We start from the raw sequence: 22,567 nt of genomic DNA on the forward strand, positions 1-22,567 counted from the left end.
TGCTCTCATGGCGCTGCATCTTGAAGAGAATTTCTCTTGCTGTGTACCATGCAAGTTAGATTCTGGGCTAGGAACTAGTCTTTCCGTTCCAGCCTGAGGCCAGGCTGCTGCCACCTCGGCAGGATCTGGAAGTGGTAAGCCAGGCCTTGCTGCAAGGCCAGAGGACAGCTGGACATGAAGGACTGCAGGAGAGGCACAAAGAGGACAAGACCAGAAGAGAGATGGAAGTGCTGAGCTCTGGGCCATGCTTGCCATTAACCCCTTAGATAAAGTTATCTCACAGCTAACTCTCCTTAGTGTGGGTATCTGTAAAACGGGGTAGCACCTCTGCTCTCCTTGCCTCAAACTAAATTCTTGTTAGAAGAGAGTGAGAGAAAAAGAGCCAGAGCGAAAGAGAAAGTGAGACAGAGAGAGGAGAAAGGGGCGAGGGGAGATGATAATGAACAGAAAAATATACCAAAAATTAAGCCTTGTCTCAGTACTTCCAAAACTCTGTGTATGCCATATAACTAAGAATCTGTTTGTTAAGAGTTAACACATTTTGGGACGCCAAGGTGGGTGGACCACTTGAGGCCAGAAGTTCAAGACCAGCCTGGCCAACAGAGCAAAACCCAGTCTCTACTAAAAATACAAAAATTAGCCAGGCATGGTGATGCATGCCTGTAGTCCTGTGAACCCAGCAGGTAGAGGTTGCAGTGAGCCAAGATCACACCACTGCACTCCAGCCTGGGTGATAGAGCAAGACTGTGTCTCAAAAAAAAAAAAAAAAAAAGAGTTAACACAAAAGAAGAGAGACATTTGGCAAAAGAGCAGCTTAAACAAAGGTAACTTTTTAATTCATGCTTTCATTCATTTATTCAACATATATTTAGTGAGCACTGGTTAGGTTTCTATTACCGAATAAAACAGACATGAATTTTCCTTTATGGGGCTTACCATTTGGTGTGAGAGTAAGACACTAAATAGCTTGTATAATTTATTTGGAAACATTATCATTTATAATATAAGATGTACTGTGAGGGAGATAAAGGGAATTGCAGTAAGAGAAAATAGAACATTAGGAGAGATCTACTTAAGTGGGGTTTGAGCAAAGAAGTCTTTACTAAGGAAGGAACATTTACGAATCCTAAAGGAACAGAAGAAGCTGGCAACACAGAGCAGGAGCAGGCAGCAGAGAGGGAGCTTCCTGGGTGGAAGATTCAGGTGGAGCACAGGTCCTGGAGCAGGATGGAGGGCAGGAGAGGAAGAGGTTGGAGCGAAGTGGACACTCCTATCTACTCCCAAGAGCCTTTTCTATGCTGTGTGTCACGTGCATCTCTAAGAGCTAAGGATAAGCCCTGCTTCCCAAGAAGGTATTACAGAACGTCAAAATGGGAAGTGTCAAACAAGCCACAAAGATGGATGAGATACCAGATTCCAAAGTGAAGTGCCAGGCCTAGATGTAGTTTTTCAAAGAACATAGCCCAAAACCTTTTTCACTGGTCTTAAACCTCTTATCTACAGTGAGGCTACAAGTAGGCTGGACTGTTTGTTGGTGGCTAAAAGGAGAGAATGTTTGAAGCAAGCAGGCTGCAGTCCAGTCTGGTCCTAGCCTAAAGGACTAAGCTTAGGAAGAGATAAGAGTACCTGCCCCTCCCTGCTTCTCCCCTTTCCAGCCTAGTGAGGGGGCTCAACAGGACTACCTGGAGAGCATGAGGCTGTTACGATATGGAAGGCACTGTGACCTTGTTTGGGACTTCTGCTTAAGAAATCTGAAGAACTGGAGAGCTGGCTGGATGCTGACGGATAAGCCAAAGGAAATGACAGCTGCCCTGGGAGCAGCCTGCCCTCTCCCAGTTGGTGGGAACAAAGGAAGTGTGAGTGTTTCCCATGGACCACACCATGAGCATATGTACAGGGTATATAATAAGGTCTTCCCAACAAGAGCCACCTGGACAGCAATAGAACCCAGCAGAAAGGAGTATGAATGGATTGGTGGGCTTTCTAGAGACTGTGGAAGGAGTCTGCAATTAGGCTGAAGAGAGTGTAGCAGCCCCAACAAGGAAACTGGAGGTGAGAGGCCCCCAGAGACAAGGTGAGAGGGTATCTCCAAAGAACCCATAAAAGGCTCCACAAGTGAAAGAATCAACTCTAAAGACCCACAACACAAAAAGAGCTCTCCTATGATACCGCCTGCCAAGTAAAAGCTTCCCTACACTCCTTCCTGTTTCCCACCCAGCCCCTAACCCCAGTCCAGAAATCATAGCTACTGAGTAAGCAAGAGAAAAAGCCTCCAACCACAGCCCCCTCTCCCTGCAACAGGCCCTAGCCAGGGGAAGGGGAGCAGTTATAAATATGAATGAAGTTGGAAGCTTTAACTATCCCATGATACTAGACATTTTAAGTATCTGGCAAATTAAAGTGGGGTTTTTTATTATATATGAGGAATCAGAATAGCCACGTGATATGTTTTCATCCAAAAGACAGGGGAAATGCTTTCCACTGTATAAATATTAATGGAAGAGTAGGAGACTTGATGAAGTTGTTTTCTGATGGCCTCCCATGAAACCTATTTGTTCAAGGCAGATTATACATAGAACCCCATTGTGCTAGCACATCTCATGGAAAATGTACTTTCCAAAAATGAGGCCCGGCATGCCCCAGCTTGAGGATGAAGATCACTGTGGTTTGTGGGTACACCTTGTAACACGGTCCATCCTTGGCCAGGCCATGCAGAGCCTTCAGTATCTATGGCAACTGAGGCTACGGACCTCCTGCATACATCAGTGGTTCTCGTTCTTACACCTTCCTCCTTTTTCAGGAAGACAAATTGTTTCAGGAAGGAATCCCTATCACCAGGAACCTCCACCAAGCTCAGCTCTGATCCTCCTGAAACAAGCTGTGATTGACTTCCCAATATTGTGCCTTATGAGTCTTCTTCTTAGATGTCACCCTAACAGGATTCCCAGTACATTCATCTGGCACCCAGTTGAGAAGGCCAGAGCCTCAACCCATACTCAGCAGGAAACCCAAGGAGAATCAATGAAAGGCCAGGGGCCTCTTTAACTCCACCCATTCAATCTCCCATTGTCTTAGTGTCATGAAAAGCAAGTCTTAACACATGCAGGGCAGTAAAACATGACATGGAATTCATCTTCAGTAAACTGGCACTTTGGTTAAGCAAATGTGGAAAAGTCAACCGCCACAGCATCCTTGTATGCCAGTGGGTTTTAGCAAATTAACATACTGACCAAGTCTTTCTGATATTGGAAATATTGCTTACCAAATCAACACCATGTGACAGGGATTTCTCCTCACACATATACACAGTTCTTATGAAAGCTCATTCAAAGCTGACATTAAAAGACATTTTGGGCCAAGCCTGGCTCATGCCTGTAATCCCAACAGTTTGGGAGGCTAAGGCAGGACAATCACTTGAGCCCAGGAGTTTGAAACCAGACTGGGCACATAGCCCTAACTTTACACTAGAATAAAAAATTAGCCAGGCATGGTGGCATGCAAATGTAGTCCCAGCTACTCAGGAGGCTGAGGCAGGAGGATTGCTTGAGCCTGGAAGGTCAAGGCTGCAGTAAGCTATAGTTGCACCACTCTAGCCTGGGTGACAGAATGACATCCCTGTTTCAAAAAAAAAAAAAAAACAACCAGTTTTGGTATTTGGGCTATTTTTAAAATGCACATCAGAGGATCTGAAGGTTTCTGGGCCTGCTCCCCACTAGGTTCCGAGCTTCTTGAAGACAGGGACTATGTTTCATCCACTTTTGTACCCTCCTGGGGCCTAGTACAAAATCTGATATATATGTGGGTTCATTCAAAGTCTGATAGCTGATAAGTGAGTGAACAAATGAACATTCTGGCTCATATTTTCAGTTAGATTTGTGTGAACACTATAATTAAATCTGTTTTGAAAAAGAGAGAAACCTGCTATCCATCACTGTCGACCACTCTATTCTCTACAGACCATTTTGAGTGTGTTTATTTGAATCTTGTAGTCAGATGCTATAGTGTTCTTTTGTGTAAAAAATTTTCCTGGGGTACCTCTTTCTACAGGCTCCTGAGGCCACCCCCATAGATGCCCATTCATACCACTCAGACACAGCAAATATCCAGCATGGTATTGGGCTCCATCAAAGGGAATCAATAGGTATCTCGAAGGGAATAATACTGCTTTAAAATATGTATTTTCAAAAGAATTACCTTTCACCTCTCTCCTAGAAGGACCTTTGGAGATGAAGCAGAAAGAGAAAAGGCCCTCAAATGCTGAGAGGTATCAGGCACAGAGAAAGGTCAGAGGACTGGGGTTGGACGGCTCTGCAGTCACATCTCAGCTCTGCTGGGCCTTGGCTTCCTTATCTGTAAAATGGAGATAATAATGCCTACCTCAAAGAATCACGGTGAGGAGGGGAACAAGTGAATGTATGAAGGCTCTTATTATAGCCCTTGACACATAATAAGGGCTCAAATGGTGGTTAGTTCTACATACAACGCAAATTACATACACCTATCTGTATATTTAAAGATAATTTTGTGTCTGAGTGGTCCACAACTCTCAAAGGAGCTGAGATCCAAAACTCAGCTGTTTAGAACTTGGAATGCACTTTCCCATGGAAACAGTGCTACAAATTATAGAACTTAAGAATCAGAAACCAGATGACCTTATAGTACATCCAGAGATGTAGTAAAACTTCCCACTAAATGTAGGATTTCTTAATATAGGCTCTCTGGTGTTGAAATTCCAAGCAAGGCCACCAAAACCAATGTAACCCATAATGTCACTGAAACCACATGCAAGGAAACAAATAATAGTGGAAAACAATTTTTAAATATTCAGTAATATTTCAGCTTCACATGTTCTTCTAACCTTAGCTAAGATTATCTTCCAATTCTGAAACTCATATAGAAGTGAGGAGACATAAACTTCTTATGAGTAGGGTCATGATAACCTACCCTGCTTCTCCCCACCCCCAACAACTACCACCCAAATCTTCCAATTAGTAATACGTGATAAGGGCTCTATCAGCAGCATCAACAAAATGCAATGGGCCCATGGAGAAGAAAGTGATAACTGGGGGGCTAGAGAGTGTGAAGATAAATGCCAAAGAGAAGAAGAGGTGAGGCATGAAGGAGGGAGGCAGAGAACAGAAAGAACAGGCTTGGTTACCAAGTTTCCCTTCTTTATTCCCTTGCTCAGAGTCAGCCCCATCTCATCTGGTTGTACACAAGCAAAACTATTTGTAAAGGTCATTCCACAATGGATTGGTGGGCTTTCAAGACAATTCGAGATACTGTTTGGTCACATGCTAATGTCATTTTTTAGGGGTCACCCCTCATCCTCCACCTTGACCCCTGGCCATGGCAGTCTCTACCTATGCAGTGACAGCAAGAAGGCAGAGTGCTCTGGGATATTTCTACTGCTTGTTCTCTGGAATGAAATCAACTGACTGTACTTATAGCACATTCAGAAGCCAAGGGTGCTTAGTTTGGAGAGTGCATAACATTGTCTTCAATACGGAAAATTTCAAAGAAACTGCAAAAGTGACCAAGGAAATCTAGTTTTGGACAAAAACTCTAAGTCCTACTCAGATGACATGGGATAATGTTAAATGAAACAAAAATCAATTTATGAAAAAATATATGATTCCAATTTTTGAAATGTATGTACACACACTGTTTTAGGCTTTCTTAGATATATCTGCTCAGAAAAAAGGAAGCTAATGCTCCAGAACATGAACAATGATTTTATCTGTGTTAGGGAATGAAAGAGTATATATTTTTTCTTCATAATTTTCTAAGTCTGGTTAAATGGGTAATTATATAAAAGTGGGTAAAATGGCATTTAGAAATACTAATTTGAGATTTTAAAGCTAAAAGATTTCTTAGAAATGACCTGATCTAAAACTTCCCCCAATCCCTCTCAGGTTTGTCGGTAAAACACCCCTGGCACACCGACTGCCTTCTGAGCCTGAAGTCTTACAACTCGAGGATAACTAGCTACATCATGGCTTGAGCTCAGATCTTGTGACATTTATGGTCTGTGCCACTCCCATAATATCACGTTGCCTAGAGTCAGAGACTAATAAACTTCATAAGGAAATATGCCATGAGGAAGGCGCAAGCCTTACTGTGCACACCTACATTTCTCACTAAATAAATATTTGCCTTTGAAGCATATCATAATTTTATGACATGCAAACAATTCAGTTGCTAAAGGAGCTCCAGTGATTTCATCAGAGCTACTGAACCAGAGTCGTAGTTATGAAGTTTGAACTCCTGCATTGCCTAGAAGACCTCTATCAGAGAGCTTCACGAGAAAAATATATTAAAAGGCATCTCTGTCCTCATGCTAGGTATCTCTGTGATTATAGAGAAGACATAGGTTATTTCTGTCTTCTACTGTTGTGAACTACACATATAACAGCCACTTAACTTCCATTGAACCCAAGAGACTGAAGAGACCCATTGTACCATACTGTATTAGAACTACTTAACATTTAGTCAGCCCAAAAACATGTATAGAAATGAGATAAACTAAAAACACTTTCTGAAAGTATCCATGTCCCAAAGGCTTTAAGTAGTTCTATTTATAAAGCCTTGTTAGGAGCTATGCAATATCTAAATCTTACCAAAAGATTTGTCCCAAGATCTTCCGTTTCTTCATGGAGAAAATTCAGACATTGGATGCAAACACACGTATAGCAGAGCCTTGGGCCGCACAGAAGTGGCTTCCTGTTTTGCTCCATTTATCTTACTGGTAGGGATTGGGAATGCTTTCTAGGCAAAGGGTGGGGAGCTGGCCTATCAAGGACACAGTAGCAGGAAGGACAGGCTGCAGGTAGTGAGGTCAAAGAACTGTTTTTCAGATAAGCAAAGAGACTCTACACCTGGTCACAGCCACAATGGGTAGCTTGTTTCCTGCCCAATGTGCTAACCAGGAGCATAATACATGACCCCAGGATGTACCTGTGGCTGGCAGACAGTGTGCAGGAGTCTGGGCAATACGTCAGTCTCTTGGGTTCAGCAGTAGTAAGCCTAGAGTAAGAACCTGAAATTAGCTATGCAGGTCACATGAGTTTAGGACAAAGCCTCAAGCATGCATAGGCACAGCAGAGAAGAAAGTGCCTGAAATGAGCACTGAAAGCGTGAAAATGCTGCCTGGGGAGAATTCTCAGTGGAAGGAGCTAGAGGAGAAGTGCAGGAAACAGGAGGCAGAGAAGTATTGCAATCTGAGATATCACAGGCTACAAAATATTCCTCCAACCAAAATTACTGTGGTATTAAGGGAAGCCCTAAGAAGGAGGCTGAAATTTATGTTTAAATATAAATGCTGACTTCTTAAATATTTTAAAGTTTTAAGGAAAGAATATAATGTGCTAAAGTGGCCTCTTGTCTTTGTCAGTCAAAATAAAGGTACCCAAAATGGATCAAGAACTATACTACTACATCCCTCAGTCAAAGATCTCCAACTCTGAGAGGTTAATCTAAGTATATAGACAAAAGAAGCCAAAGGCTAGGTTGTATGAAGATGTACAAATGTTGTGTCCCATAAGAGCAGAAAATAAAGAGTTGATGATATCTGAGGACTGATAAGGGGAAAATCAGACTAAGCAAGAGTAAATTGAGGCACAGGAAATATTTTAAACTCCTTTACAAATGATAATGTGAAGATACAAAATAGGAAAATAAAATATGAAGTTTAAAAATTCAAAATTAAATGGTCATAAAGATTACAACGGAATCAAAATAGTGGTGCTGGGAAGGAAGCTAGAGAAACAGTCGATGATCAAATGCTGACGGTGGCCAGGATTGTTCAGGATCGGCTGATGGAGAATGGAGAAACTGAAGGCCAGACCCCATGGTAAAGCCATGGGGAACATTTTTGGCCGGTGAAGAGGCTATAGGCTCATCCAGAAATGTCAAGGCGTGGGCCTGAGCCCCCCAAAAAAGAAAAAAAAATGTTGACCTTCCTGAGATCAAAGTGGGCTCAAGTACACTGTTTGAAACTTGAAATGAAGCATTGAAAATGTGGATAGTTTAATATGATCCTGAAGAAGGGTGATCTGAAGGAACTTGCAGATTAAAAGAAAAGAGGCCCCTTCTCAGAGAGGGCCTGAAAGGGTCTGTTTAAGCTAGAAATATCTGGAAGGGTCCATTTAAGAGTCTAGAAATTTGGCCACACTTGCCAAGGGACATGAGAATCAAGTTGTACTGCCTGATATCACATGACAGCGGGAATGGGGCAAAGTGATTAACTTCACCCCACCTCTTGTCATCTCCAGCTTTCAGATGATAATATGCAGACCCAAGAAAGGTGATGCCAGCTGCTGGCCCAAGATGACAACTAGTTTATGGTGGTGACAGGAACAGTACTCACATCTTTTCCTCTCAGTCCAGCAATTCTTTATTATAGCATGCTCTCACAGCAACCATATGTAGGTGGACCCAGCATTCTCCTACCATACACGAATTAACCTTAAAAAGTCATTTTCACTATACAAATGTTATTGTTTTTATTTTTAATTGGTGAAATTCAAGAAGGCCAAAAATAAAGAAAATCAACTGTTGTTTCAATTCTAAATACAACCTCATTTTAGAAGTTCTCATTATTTCTGTTAAATGTATTTAGTTGGTGTTGGCCTATTTTCATAGTTCATATTATGAAGATTTATTCTATAGGTTTATATCATTAGCCACATAAATATGAATTTTTAAGATTTCTATCCAAGTTCTAAGGACCCTTCTTCAGTTTGGGGCCAAGAAAACCCTAAATACCTGCCACTGGAAACCTCTTTCTAGGCCAACAAACACTCAGTCATTACCTATGTTATGGCATATGAATAGAATCAGCTATGAATTTATTGCATTATTCTGTCATCCTCCAAACATCTCTCTATTATGTAAGGAGAACGGCGAGAAATATTTGTCAAATGCTTTGATGTCTTTGGCATTATCTTCCAATACAGAAGCCCCTTTTATAAAAGAAAATGTGACAACTGGTCACTACACATTACTAGATTTATGCTGGTTCCTAAGGATCAATGCAATCTCTTCTCTGGACTATTAAATAATTCATATGATGGTAGTCCAGAAATTTTGCAAGGGTGCATTTCATACATTGAAAGTTTTAGGAATTCAACTTTGTCAAAAGCTACATAGAACAACATTTGCATATCTCTGGTCTTCTGGAACTTCTGCCACTCTCCAAGTTCACTCAACAATCACCAGCAATGGCTCAAAGATGATGTCTGCTAACTCCTTCAACCCTGCTAACCCTGAGATACAATCCAGTGTGTCCCAGAGAGGTAAATGCATTCAAATTACCTGGATTTTCTTTCACTGTCATCCAAATCCCTTTTAGTAACACCCTTTTCATTTTGGAAATAATTTCCTTTGATGGAGAATTGAAAGCAATATAGTTCTGCATATGTCATCTATTCATGCCAGCCTTATGCCCTTACTTAAGCAGCAGTCTAATGCTGTCTCCATTCTTCTAGCTCCAGATACAACTAAAAAGCAAAATAAACACAACACTATTCTCAAAATACAAATGACATATGCCCCCACGCACACTCCAAAAAGGTTCAACCTAACCATTAAGGAAATAAAATACATACACCAATAATGTCATTTTGTAACAAACTGGAAACACACCTTTAAGAGATAGAAGGCTAACCTAGTGAGGCTGTAGGGAAATGGACATCCAATAATGTAACTGTATTTGGAAGCAAATACATAAGATGTTCATGCTCATCAAGAGCATCCTGGCTAACACGGTGAAACCCCGTCTCTACTAAAAAAATACAAAAAACTAGCCAGGCGAGGTGGCGGGCACCTGTAGTCCCAGCTACTCGGGAGGCTGAGGCAGGAGAATGGCGTAAACCCGGGAGGCGGAGCTTGCAGTGAGCTGAGATCCGGCCACTGCACTCCAGCCTGGGCGACAGAGCGAGACTCCGTTTCAAAAAAAAAAAAAAAAAAAAAAAAGATGTTCATGCTCTTTGTTCCAGGAAACCTAAACTTGGATATTTATCTTAAGAGACACAATCTGAAAGAAAAGAAGGTCAAAGTATATAAATAGAGGAAGTATAGGAATATCAAAATGGCCCCAAACTGGATGCCTTCTAAGTATTCAATAATGGAAATGTTTAAGTAAACTATAAAACATCAGCTGTGGTAGGCTGAATAATGTCCCCAAAGATGTTCACATCCTAATCCCCAGAACTTGTGAATATATGGTAAAAGGAATCTTCTAGATGTAATTAAATTAAGTGTCTCAAAATGGGGAGATTATCCTGGATTATCCAAATGGACCTAATGTAATCACCAAAGTGTGTAGAAGAGGAAGACAGGAGGTTCAGAATAGGAGATGTGGTGACTGAAGCAGAGGCAGAGGGGTAGGTAAGGTTTGAAGATGCTGCTGGCTTTAAAGATGGAGTGAGGAGCCACGAGTCAAGGAGTGAGGGTGGATTCTACAAGGTGGAAGAAGCAAGGAAACTTGGATTCTCCCCTAGAGCCTCCAGAAGGAGTGTAGCTCTGCCAACACCTTGATTTTAGGACTCTGACCTCCAGAACTGTGAGAAAATAAATTTGTATCCTTTTAAGTCATTCCATTTGTGGTAAGTTTTACAGCAGCAGTAGGAGACTATACACAAACTATTATGCAGCCACTGAATGTTATAAACCTGAGGACTACAGAGCAACAGAAGAAAAATGTTAAAATACACAGATGGCAAAACTGTATGTACACAATTACTACATGTGAAATATGCATACAAATAGATCAAGATTAATAGATTAAGACAAAATATACTAGTAGAGTAAAAGACTTTTTAACTGGTCTTTCTACTTTTGCAACATTCAGAGTGGCCAGAGTGGTCCTTTTCAAATACGAAATCAGATGACCCTATTCCTCTGCTCAAAAGCCTCCAATAGCTCCTCTCTCCTCAAAGAAAAAGACCAAGTTCTCACAAGGACCTCCACACCCCAACTCCACAGCAGTACACAGCTCCCACGACAGCCACTCACACGCACCTTCCGTGATTCCATCCCAGACACCACCTGCCCAAACGTGTGTTTGTCCTCACTCACTCCATCTCACTACCTGGCTGACCCTGCTCCAGGCTCATGGACCAACCTGCTATTCCTGGAGTGTTCCAAGCCATTCCTGCTTCAGGCTTTGCACTGTCTGTTCCCTCTGCCTGAAATACTCTTCTTAGTGGTATGCACATGGCTCATTCCCTTGCTTCCTCCCTGTCTCTGCTCAAATGCCACCTTAGCAATGGGGCTTTCCTCAACTGCCGTATATAAATAGTCCCATCACCCCACCTCAGAACCCCCGACTCCCTTATCCTGCTTTACCTTTCTCCAAAGCATGTATTATTGTCATATTTAAAATATCTATTCATGGCCAGGCGCGGTGGCTCACGCTTGTAATCCCAGCACTTTTGGAGGCTGATGCGGACAGATCACTTGAGGCCAGGAGTTCGAGACCAGTTTGGCCAACATGGCTAAACCCCATCTCTACTAAAAATACAAAACATTAGCTGGTCGTGGTGGCACATGCCTGTAATCCCAGCTAGTTGGGAGGCTAAGGCACGAGAATAGCTTGAACCTGGGAGGCAGAGGTTTCAGTGAGCTGAGATCACACCACTGCACTCCAACCTGGGCAACAGAGCAAGACTGTGTCTCAAAAAAAAAAAAAAAAAAGCCCACAAATAAATAATATATATATAAAATATATAATTCAAATATAAACTCCAAGAGAACACAGATTTTGGTAGCTCCAAAAATCTACCACTGTGCATCCCCAGAGCCTAAGAGTTCACATAATGGGCATTAAAATTCACACAGTAGGCCAGGTGTGGTGGCTCACGCCTGTAATTCCAGCACTTTGGGAGGCCGAGACAGGCAGATCACTTGAGGTCAGGAGTTCGAGATCAGCCTAGCCAACATGGTGAAACCCTGTCTCTACTAAAAATACAAAAACTAGCCAGGGGTGGTGGTGGGTGTCTGTAATCTCAGCTACTTGGGAGGCTGAGGCAGGGGAATTGCCTGAGCCCAGGAAAGTTGCAGTGAGCTAAAATCATGCCACTGCACTCTAGCATGAGGAACAAAGCGAGACTCCATCTCAAAAAAAAGAAAAAAAAGAAAAAAATTCACACAGTGGGCAACTGAAAATTCATTGAGTAAATGAATGATGATCAGAGATTAATTCAGAGAAATGACAAGAGTACCCATTTTAATATAGCTGCTTTATAGGCAAACCAAATAATTTCATTTAGTAGAGTGACATAATCATTTTCACAAACCAGCAGCTAAGTAACTTTTGGTGATATTTTTAGAAAGTTAGTTCAATCATAAGTTCTTTCTTCATCTTCTGTGCATGTCTTTTTAAAATACAAATTAATCATAAAGTGTCCTCTGAAGCCACATGGGTTCCCTTAGATTCTATCTCCTTATATCTCTCATGAAGTTTCATCATATTTGTCTAATCAGGATTTCACTTTTCAGAAACTCTCATCCCTTCTGAATTACATATCCCTAAAAAGCTGTGAGATCTGATTTATTTTCATTGAATGTTTTTAAATCTGCTCTCCCAAAGCCCTGTTAATATGTCTTTGACTGGAGTTTTTTTCTTCATAGTTACAAATTCCGAGAGATCTGAGACAGGAAATACATGTGGTATACAAGTGAGCTAAGAGCATCTTGTAGTGCCAGAAAGTAAGAAGGTGCTACAAAGCAAGCCAGCAAGCAAACAAAGCCCCAAAATGACAAGAGTATTTCAAGGATTACAGGAGCCAACTGCAAGAGGCGGCAAAAAATGACCTAAAGCTGGAACAACATGAGCAAGAAAATGAAGCGGTATCTGGATTATAACTCAAAGTATAAAATATATGAGTCCATAATGATATAAATAAATGATTGAATGAGTAAATAAATGGGGAGAATAACAAATTTTTCATGCAGAATAATTGCACATAATTTTTATAGATACTTCACCCTAAAGGATACTCCACTCTTTCTATGTGGGCTAAAAAGAGTGACTTCCTTCCAAAGACTACTGTATAAAAAGAGAAGGGAATAAAAAGAATAACTTTACAGTGGAGAAACCTGACAAATAATACTTCAGCCAGATGATAAAGATCAGCATCAACAGTGATCAGTCATATTAATAGTATTACCCTTGATACGATGTGATGTGATACGATAGTTTTACCCTTGATATGACATCCCCCAAACACTCCTGGGTACATTACTCCAGTCTAATGATGAGAAAAACATGAGACAAATCCCAAGCGAGGGACTTTCTAAAAAAACACTGGACAGTAATTCTCAAAATTGTCAAGGTCATCAAAACCAAGGCAAATCTGTGAAACTGTCATAACCAAGAGGAGCCTAAGTAGACATGACAAATCTAATAACAAATATAACATGGTATTCCAGATAGGATCCTGGAACAAGAGCAACCACCAAAAAAAAAAAAAAGACATTACGGAAAATAGCAAAACAGTAGTATATCAAAATCAGTTGATGAATTGTGACAAATGTATGTACTAATATAAGATAAAGATGGGGAAACTGGTATGAGTTATATAAGAATTCTCTCACTACACGTGTAATAGTGTTCTAAATCTAAACATGTTCTCATATAAGTTAAAAAAAACTTCCAAGAGATCAGGACTGTTGTCATCAAAGGCTCCTCCATCTTCCACACCATAAAGTCATTCTTTCTTAATGGTTGGTGTTAAATCCAATACAGCAATTTATTTGTTGTATTCTGAAAAGTGACAAAAATAGACTGAAAGGTACTGGGTTGTTTTTAGCCCAATTAGCCAGCAGAAGCTGAGATGGTCACCTCCTATTGCCTTTTCCAGTTTTGCCATTTGTATAGTATCAACGGATCAGCCTCAGCCTCCATCTGTTTGGCTGGTAGAAGGTTCCCACAACAATCAAACTGATGGGCTGCTTTTCTTTCTCTTTTAACCTCACCAAATGTTCTGCAGAATAGTTCTTCCATCAGATTGTGGATTAATAGATAAACATGTTCTTCCTTCCTTATCAGTCCTGTTTCTCCCTTTTGTATAGACTGGAGGGACATTCTTATCCTTGTGAGTTTGAAGACCATTTGAGCAAAATGTCCTGGGAGCAGGTAGCAGTCATCACATTAGAGGAAAAATAAGCAGAGAGAAAAAGGAGGAGGATCTTCTATATCCAGTCCATTTTATACATTCTGGACCCATCTGCCTGCTACCAGCAGTCTTCACTGGTCAACCACTCAACCAAGCAGTAGAGATATGTTGGATGTAGCTTTGAGCCTTCATTCTTGTGGTCCTTCCCTCCCAGTGAAGACATCTTTCCCTTTCTATTGTTTCTTCTAGCTTTATTAATTCTGTGTGCCTCCCACATAGGAGTGATCGTTCTCTCCTCTGAACTCTAATAAAACCTGTCTTACTTTGAGTTCCCAGGCAGTTGGTTGTGTCTCACATGCATATTTCCTCAACAACACTGTAGTAAACTCTTTAATGGGGTGAACTTCATCTACTTTTCTGTATGTACTTTGTGCCTTGATCAATCAAATTGTCCAATAAATATTAGCAAGAATTTGAGTGCTTAACATTGAGTTTTTAACAATAAGTCAATGAGGTAGGAACGTAATTACCCCCATTTTATAGTTGAAAATGCTGAAGAATAAAGTAGCTAAGTGACTTTCGTGGGGGTGCATGGAAGTTGTAGAGCCAGAATTTGCGCCCAAATTCAAGCTCTTAATCACCACAGTACATTCTACTGCCTCCTAATAAATATACTAGTTAAATGATCCTTTAAAGAGTCTAAGTATGGCCGGGCGCAGTGGCTCATGCCTGGAATCCCAGCGCATTGGGAGGCCAAGAGGGGGTGGATCATGAGGTCAAGAGATCGAGACCAGCCTGGTCAACATGGTGAAACCCCATCTCTACTAAAAATACAAAAATTAGCTGGGCTTGGTGACCTGCGCCTTGGGTCCCAGCTACTTGGGTGGCTGAGGCAGGAGAATCGCCTGAACCCAGGAGGCAGAGGTTACAGTGAACTGAGATCGCGCCACTGCACTCCAGCCTGGGGGGAAAAAGCAAGACTCCATCTCAAAAAAAAAAAAAAAAAAAAAGGCTAAGTGTTTCAATAAGTGGGGATCTCAGAAGAAAAGAGAAAAACCCTTGGTCTGTGACCTCAAACTGACTGAGAAAAATGTTATTCAATTGTTTTTCCCCAAATGTAAATGTCACACAGAGTTTGTGCATAGTATAAACAATAGGATTCAAGGGAAAGAGCAATTTAAAAAATTCTTTGGGCAGCACTACAGTTAGCCCTCATTCTTCACACTGCTTCACATGTCAACCAGTTGGACTGGTAGACACAAAATGAACAAACAGAGAAAAACAAAATATGCAAGGCTCTGCAGTTTGGAGCTCAATGCCAGGCTGGCTCACACACTTTGGTGGAAGTGGGCAGAGACTAGCCATTGTACTGGAGGAATAACCAGCACCCAGCGCCATACTGCATGTGTATAGACGGTAAGCAGCAAGGTTTTCTTCTGCAATCTGCTTCTCATTTCCCACTGGAAATTTTGTGGTTGGATGGTTGGCTTCTTAGAGGACTTCTAAAAATAAGTTACCGCCAATTAAATTACACAAGTACATGAGTATTTACAATCACCTTGCGGCCTACACCTAGATCAAATAACTTTCCCTTCTACTATGAGGAAGAGGGCACCAAACTTCAATGGATGTGCAAAGCATCAAAATTGGTACAGGCTCCATCCACATCATCGTCGTCATCTTCATCATCATCATCATCTCCAACCCCCTCTCCCCTCGACTCCACATCACCAGCACCGGATTATGAGTTTTTCATGGATGCCTGCCCACTGTGCCAGTAATCAATTGTAATGCCCACTCTTTCCAAGCAAGAATTACCCAGCTTTGCCTCAGGGACAGCAGACCTTTCTACTCCACTGTGTTCTTGCCATTTCTCTCATGTCAACTGCTACTTAACTCTGAGCTCTCCCAGAAAGCCATGCCCAGGGAAAACAGTGGCCTTCCTACATTTGTTAGATGTGTCAATTTGTCTTCTTTTGGGTTCCACTTGCTTCTGTTTACCAGACCCAGGTGTCTGGTTTAGCTATCAGATGTGAGACAAGTGCCTCCTCTGATCTCCTCTGCACAAACAGTAGGTGGTCAAATTTCTGAATTTCCAGAGGGATATAGATGAAGACTCTAAAACATGCCGTGGTTGATCCCTAACACCGGGGGAGTACAAGTTAGACGTGGTAAGAGAATGAATTTCCTTTGAATCCCAAATATGCCAAAGACTAAATGAATACTGACATAGTTTCAGACACTCTTGAATAGTGCTATTAAATAAACAACAACAAAAAAGATCCATGTAATTCAATCAGCAAGACTTTGGAGTAAAGCCAATTCCTTATGACAACATTTTGTTTATTGAAAAATAAACAAGAGACCCTTCCTCCCTCAAGCAATTTACAATCCAATAGGGAAGATAAGACACACCTGCAAATAACTGAAACTACACCTTGAAAGGTGGTAAATCCCAAAGGAGAGGTATAAATAAAATGCTTATTTCCTCCACCTCCCTATTCCAGCACCACAATAAGAATTTCAGGAGTGGCTAGCAAGCAAATCTAGCTCGTGACTAGTTCGCAGTAGCCCCACCCATGGTGCTTCGGTGAAGACTCAGGAATCCCTTGAAGACAGAGGTCAGCCAGAAGTAGCTGAGAGTCAACGCCATCACTTCCCACACCTCCTTCCACACACACTATAAAAAGGGTTGCAGTTTGCTTATTATAAAATGCTTCCTGAAATACAGTGAAGTAAACAAGAGGAGGCAGTTTTCAAAAGTAGAGAACATAATTACAACATTTTATCACTTTTTAAAGTGTGTGACTGTCTCTCAGAGTATTTTCCTAGCATGCATTTGCCCTGTGCACCAGCCTTTCTTCAAATCTGGATTATACAAACCATCACATGCGCTAACCTCAAAGGCTTAATTTGCAATCCTAAGGCTGTCTAACTCCAGCCACATTCAGTACTTTTACCATATTTCTGTTAATTGCATTATCTTCCCCTAATTGAATGTGTTTGCCCTGCTCCTCCAATCTGTTGCAAATTCCCTGATGGCAAGGATCACACATTTGTTTTTGCAATTGCTTCCCCATCCAGCCACTCAGTCTAAATGTTAGCCCCTTTGCCCTCCGCACCTTTCAAAATACTTTGCACATAAAAAGTGAAAGGAAGTATCATTTACTTAGTTCCTGCCACCCATATTCCTTTATCTCAGTTAACCCTCTCAATAATCTATGGAAGTGGTCAACATTAGCCTCATTTCAGAGGCTATTCTTTGCTGGGAAGACAAAGGAACTGGATCATCATTGATCCTGTCCACTGTACACAATGCAGTGTTAGCTTCACCTCTTCTGTTTTCCCCACAAAATACATACATTCTATCCAGACATCAGGGATACAAAAAATCGTATTGGCACAACAGATATTCACAAACTGATGTTAAACTGAAATATGGCAACCTTTAGACATCAAGATTTCTAGAACAGCCTCTAAGATTCTGAAGCAGCACTTGACCATAACACATGACCCTTGAAACCAAATTATGACACATATTGAAAGGCATCCACAGGCATGTGCTAAAGGTAACTTTCCTTGACAGTGAAGATGATGGAAGTCATATCTGTTTACTGGTTAATGATTGAAGGAACAGATTTCAACTAAGACTTCAAGGAAACCAGTGGCCTGCCTGGCCCCATTTCATGGTAATCCTTTCTCATGAAAAGAGGGGAGAAGAAATATTGGATAACTATATTCAAAATTCTAAATTCAAAACAATCATGAAATCCATTCATCCTTTTCCTGTTTCCAATAGGTTGGAAAAAATCAGCTAGGGTGGATTTGAATTTGTACACAGCATATACATAAAGTCTACCCACCCATTTTAAGGACTCAATGAATCTTTGGAATTTATTGTCCCATTCCAACACAACTTGGTGTGACAAGTTCAAGAATTTTATTTCACAACACAGTCCAGGTCAAGGTCCACTACAGTGACTTCTGTTGGCTGAAATTCTCTGCTTTTCTGGAATTTACTTGTATATGACATTACTTAAAGTGTGATATTTGTTAAGAAATGAGAAATCTGTTTCTATATAGAAAAAAAATTTAATGTTGTAATTGGATATGGGCTGTGATAACAGATCTAAAACTTTCTTTGAAGTAATTTTTTAATCCAAAAATAAATCTCATCTGCTGACATGGCTCACTTTTTGGAAATGAATGTTAGTTTCAATTAGTCTTGAGGAGTACTTCTTCAATTACTCTATCCTCACTTTTATTGGAAGCATAGAGCAGACCCTCACTGGCATCCCATTTCCTGGCTGTTCGTATCAGGTGCTCCAAATCTTGTTGACCCTCGGTATTATTTTCTATATCCTATGATATACCTCCTTTACGTGAATTATATTTTCTTATGTTCTTCATGTCATATTCATATGCAGCCAAATACGCAATTAAACGGTGAACAAAATCATCAATGCAAATTGTACATAACCATTCTATGCTTTTTCATCCTGATCAGTGTACTTGCTTATAAACAGTTGTTCACAACATTATGTCTCTTTTTTCACTTAATTTCACACAGACTTCTCCATAATATTCTATCTGCAAGTAATATTCTATTGTTATGAATTATTATGGTTTGTTTAATCATTTCCCCAAATGTTACTGAAGTCATTTTTAGCCTTTCATGACTATAATGAATATTGTTCTAACAAGATGTTTTTTCCCTCCTTTGACTTATTTTCCCTTGAAAAGGGAAATTACTGGATCTAAGGGTATATTCAGTGAAATGGCTTTTGTTAAATATTGTTGGTACCCTTTAGGAAGTATACTAATTTGAAAGCTAACAAAAATCTACAAATATCAAATTCTACACAGCCATGCCAACTTTGTAACTTATCATTTATTTCTTAGGTCTCAGTTACTTCAGATTGTATTGCTTTTACTGTTACTATGGATGATTACCTTTGTCTATGTTGGTCCTTTTCATGTATAAAAATGATAGTACCTAACCTTTGGCCATTTATCCAAATAAAGGTTAGTTCTTGTATAATTTTACACATACCTTACATGTTCTGGATACTAACCTTTACATGTGTATAGATACAGATATGTTCCCTATCTCACGGTTTTTTAAGACAATCTTAGTTATATTGGTTTTAATATAAGTTTTAATACAGTTAGAAAATATTAAGAAATTATTTTCTTTGTCTATTCCGGAAAAATCAATTAGACTATAGTTTTTTTCTATCTCCCAGAAATGAACCAAGATATGCTTTGCCCTAGGTAACAGAAAGTAAGAATTTACTCCTACTCTTCAATAATCATTGATTTAAAAATTATATATTTCAAGGAGAAGAATTTAAAAAGTTCCTATAAGAAGGATATTATAGGCCGGGCGCGGTGGCTCAAGCCTGTAATCCCAGCACTTTGGGAGGCCGAGACGGGCGGATCACGAGGTCAGGAGATCGAGACCATCCTGGCGAACACGGTGAAACCCCGTCTCTACTAAAAAATACAAAAAACTAGCCGGGCGAGGTGGCGGGCACCTGTAGTCCCAGCTACTGGGGAGGCTGAGGCAGGAGAATTGCGTGAACCCGGGAGGCGGAGCCTGCAGTGAGCTGAGATCTGGCCACTGCACTCCAGCCTGGGCGGCAGAGCGAGACTCCGTCTCAAAAAAAAAAAAAAAAAAAAAAAAAAAAAGAAGGATATTATAAGAACATGAATATATTTGGATATAAATATCTCCATTCATCTAAATATTTTAAATTCTTGTTAAACCTTTCTTCAAAATTCCTTCTTTCTCCTTATGCAACCCCCATATATCAGTACCCTAATGTATTTCTTGCAATTATTACTTTAGAGCGAAGAAAGATAATTTTTAAATGATGATTGAACATATGAGTGTCATTAAACATAGGAAGAAATCAGTAAGTGTGCCATGAATTGCCACTTCTAAGTAGCCACAATTTAACTAATGTCCTGGCTCACAATCGCCATTAGGGAAGGTACCTATGAGTACAATGAATGCAAACACTTTCACTTACAGAAGGCTTGACTTCCCCAGCAGCTCATTAGTCATATCTTCACTGATTAGCAAAACTCTCACAGCTTTAAGCGTCTTCTTGAAATACTGCCTCTTCATGAGACACAGGGCAGGAGGTTCTTGGTGGACATCCTTTCCCTTCACTCAACCCTCTAATGGCTTCTCACACACTAAGTGCTTCTAGGTCTCCTTACGTCCTCTATTAAATGATGATAATAGTATCTATTCCATGGGTTGCTGTGATTATTAAACAAGTGTCATATGTTTATTGTTTAGAACGTACCTAGAATGCAGCAAGAACCTAAGTGTCACGTGTTCATCAGCACTGACTGTCATTTGAGGGCCCCTCCTTTCTTTATATACCTCTAAACATAGACCACTTCCCCATATTCTTTATATTATTCAGTCTTACCCTCTACCTATTATAGTTACTTCATATTGCTTTTATCTTTATGTCCTAATTACCAATATGCCAATAATTTACTTTTTTCAGGGAAATGTATGTGCAAGGCAATAAATTAAACCAGATAGAAGACTTCGTGAGAGTGATCGACTCTTGCTTTTCCTATCCCTGCCACTAGTTCCATTCTCCCAAGGCAACTGTTCTTCAAATTTTGTTTTAGTTTCTTGATAGTTATCTTTACAACTGTTGATAACATGCTTGAATCTCTAGGTCTTGACTCGTATTCAAGGACTCTCCTCACACTGCCCTGGCCTCCTCCTGAAGTTTAATATATTCTTATAATTCTTCTGTTCAATTTATTTGTAATGTTAAGTACTAAAGTCTTCATTTCTGTTTTTGCCAACATCTGTTCTGAGGCAAAACTATCTTTATTCATAGACAACATGATTGTCTATGTAAAAAGTATCTATGTGTGCTACAAAAAAACAAAAACAAAAACAAAACCTTACTAGAATCAATACAAGAGTTTAGCACCTTACCAAAAACCATCTAAGAATGGCAAATAGGCATATGAAAAGACACTCAATATGATCAGCCGTCAGGGAAATGCAATTTAAAGCTACAACGAGCCACCATGACACAACTATTTGAATATCTAAATTCAAAAGAATGATCATGCCAAGTGTTGATAAAGAGTTGCAGCAACGGAAACTCTCTTACGAGAATGCAAGATGGCACAACCACTGTGGAATTCCAGCAACTTTTAACAGCTATAGTTTACCTTGCTATTTTAGGAAATGAGGATATTAGCACCCTCTCCTCCCTGATGCCACATCCCACCTTCTGCCAACTACACTTTTTCTTTTGTTGTTGCTAACATTTGCACTGTAGCTGGCAATCATAACCAAGTCTGCCATGCTTAATCCACAATCTGATTCTAAAACCAGAAAACTGAGAAACAGCACCTGTATGATTATGATTGTGCCACTCTATTCACTGCCAGGCTAACTAAAGAATTAAGCTTTGGGGCTCTTATTATAAATCCAGTGTCATGACTACAGATCCAATTTTGTGACACTTATGCCAATGGTATTATACTCTATGAGTTTCCCTCATTTTTGGTCAGGTAATTCCAGTCAGATTCCTCTGTCATTTGGTATAGGTCATCAGACTATAAACATTTCAATTTTTTTAATTTGTAATTTCTGTTGGTACATAGGTGTATATATTTATGGGGCACATGAGATATTTTGATACAGGCATACGATGTGTAATAATCACATCAAGGTAAATGGGATATCTATCACCTCAAGCATGTATCCTTTCTTTGTGTTACAAACAATCCAATTACACCCTTTTAATTTAAATATTTCTATTATTAAATAAGATTTTCATTAGCATTTGAGAAACGTCCAGTTAAAGTCAAACGAACTGAAAGATTCCACAGGTGTTAAAAGTGTTTTCTAGGTGACTTCTAGGAGTTTCTCATATTACATCTAAATGGGCAGCACCAAATAAAACACTAACCTTCTTTGTATGCAAAGCAGAGCATTAGGCACTCAGAAGATATAAGTTGGCAATCACATACCATACAAACTAAATGGAATAAGCAACAAACTTATTCAATACTTAGAGAATTATGTCCTAGTTTGGACTCTCTCACACGAATTATTCACAGTTCACTAACATTATTTTTCTTTAACAAGTAAGTATGAGTTTTGTTTTCTTCAATAAACGTCCACATTCAGGGTTCATCTCTTTTTAAAGTTAAAAGCATGCCGCTGTCCTCATCCGTGCTGAAGGTGATGTTTAAATTCTGGAACGTTTATCAGACTTCAGCAAAGTGTCCCACTCATACCTTTGACCTTAGGGATGGGAGAGAATTCTCCTTTATGGGGACCTCTTGGATCATATTTGTTTACTCATGGGCTATAATGGTGGCTACCCTGAGCCTGATCTCTTTCTGCAATTCTTATGAAATAAATTCTCTAATGTGTGCAATGCTTTTGT

At 40.1% G+C, this 22,567-nt stretch overlaps 1 protein-coding gene and 1 long non-coding RNA gene across 4 annotated transcripts in view; one reads left to right on the plus strand and one right to left on the minus strand.

Moving 5' to 3' along the window:
• Positions 1 to 4,351, plus strand: part of LOC139358119 (uncharacterized) — a 36,395-nt gene extending 32,044 nt beyond the window's left edge. Inside the window, exon 2 of the long non-coding RNA XR_011612484.1 lies at positions 4,213 to 4,351. This is a non-coding gene — a long non-coding RNA (uncharacterized lncRNA). The remainder of the gene's footprint in view (positions 1 to 4,212) is intronic.
• Positions 1 to 22,567, minus strand: part of LOC105491781 (phosphatidylinositol-4-phosphate 5-kinase type 1 beta) — a 307,266-nt gene that overhangs the window by 265,124 nt on the left and 19,575 nt on the right. Inside the window, exon 1 of one of the 3 annotated variants that reach the window (XM_071077709.1) lies at positions 6,621 to 6,912. The exons of 1 other annotated variant lie outside the window; for it this stretch is intronic. The gene's annotated coding sequence lies outside the window, so the exon portion shown is untranslated. Of the gene's footprint in view, positions 1 to 4,194; positions 4,326 to 6,620; positions 6,913 to 22,567 lie in introns of those variants that run through there. One more of the 3 variants, XM_071077708.1, reaches the window with a different exon arrangement.

This window comes from Macaca nemestrina, chromosome 14 (genome assembly GCF_043159975.1).
Source record: "Macaca nemestrina isolate mMacNem1 chromosome 14, mMacNem.hap1, whole genome shotgun sequence".
NCBI classification, from domain to species: Eukaryota; Metazoa; Chordata; class Mammalia; order Primates; family Cercopithecidae; genus Macaca; species Macaca nemestrina.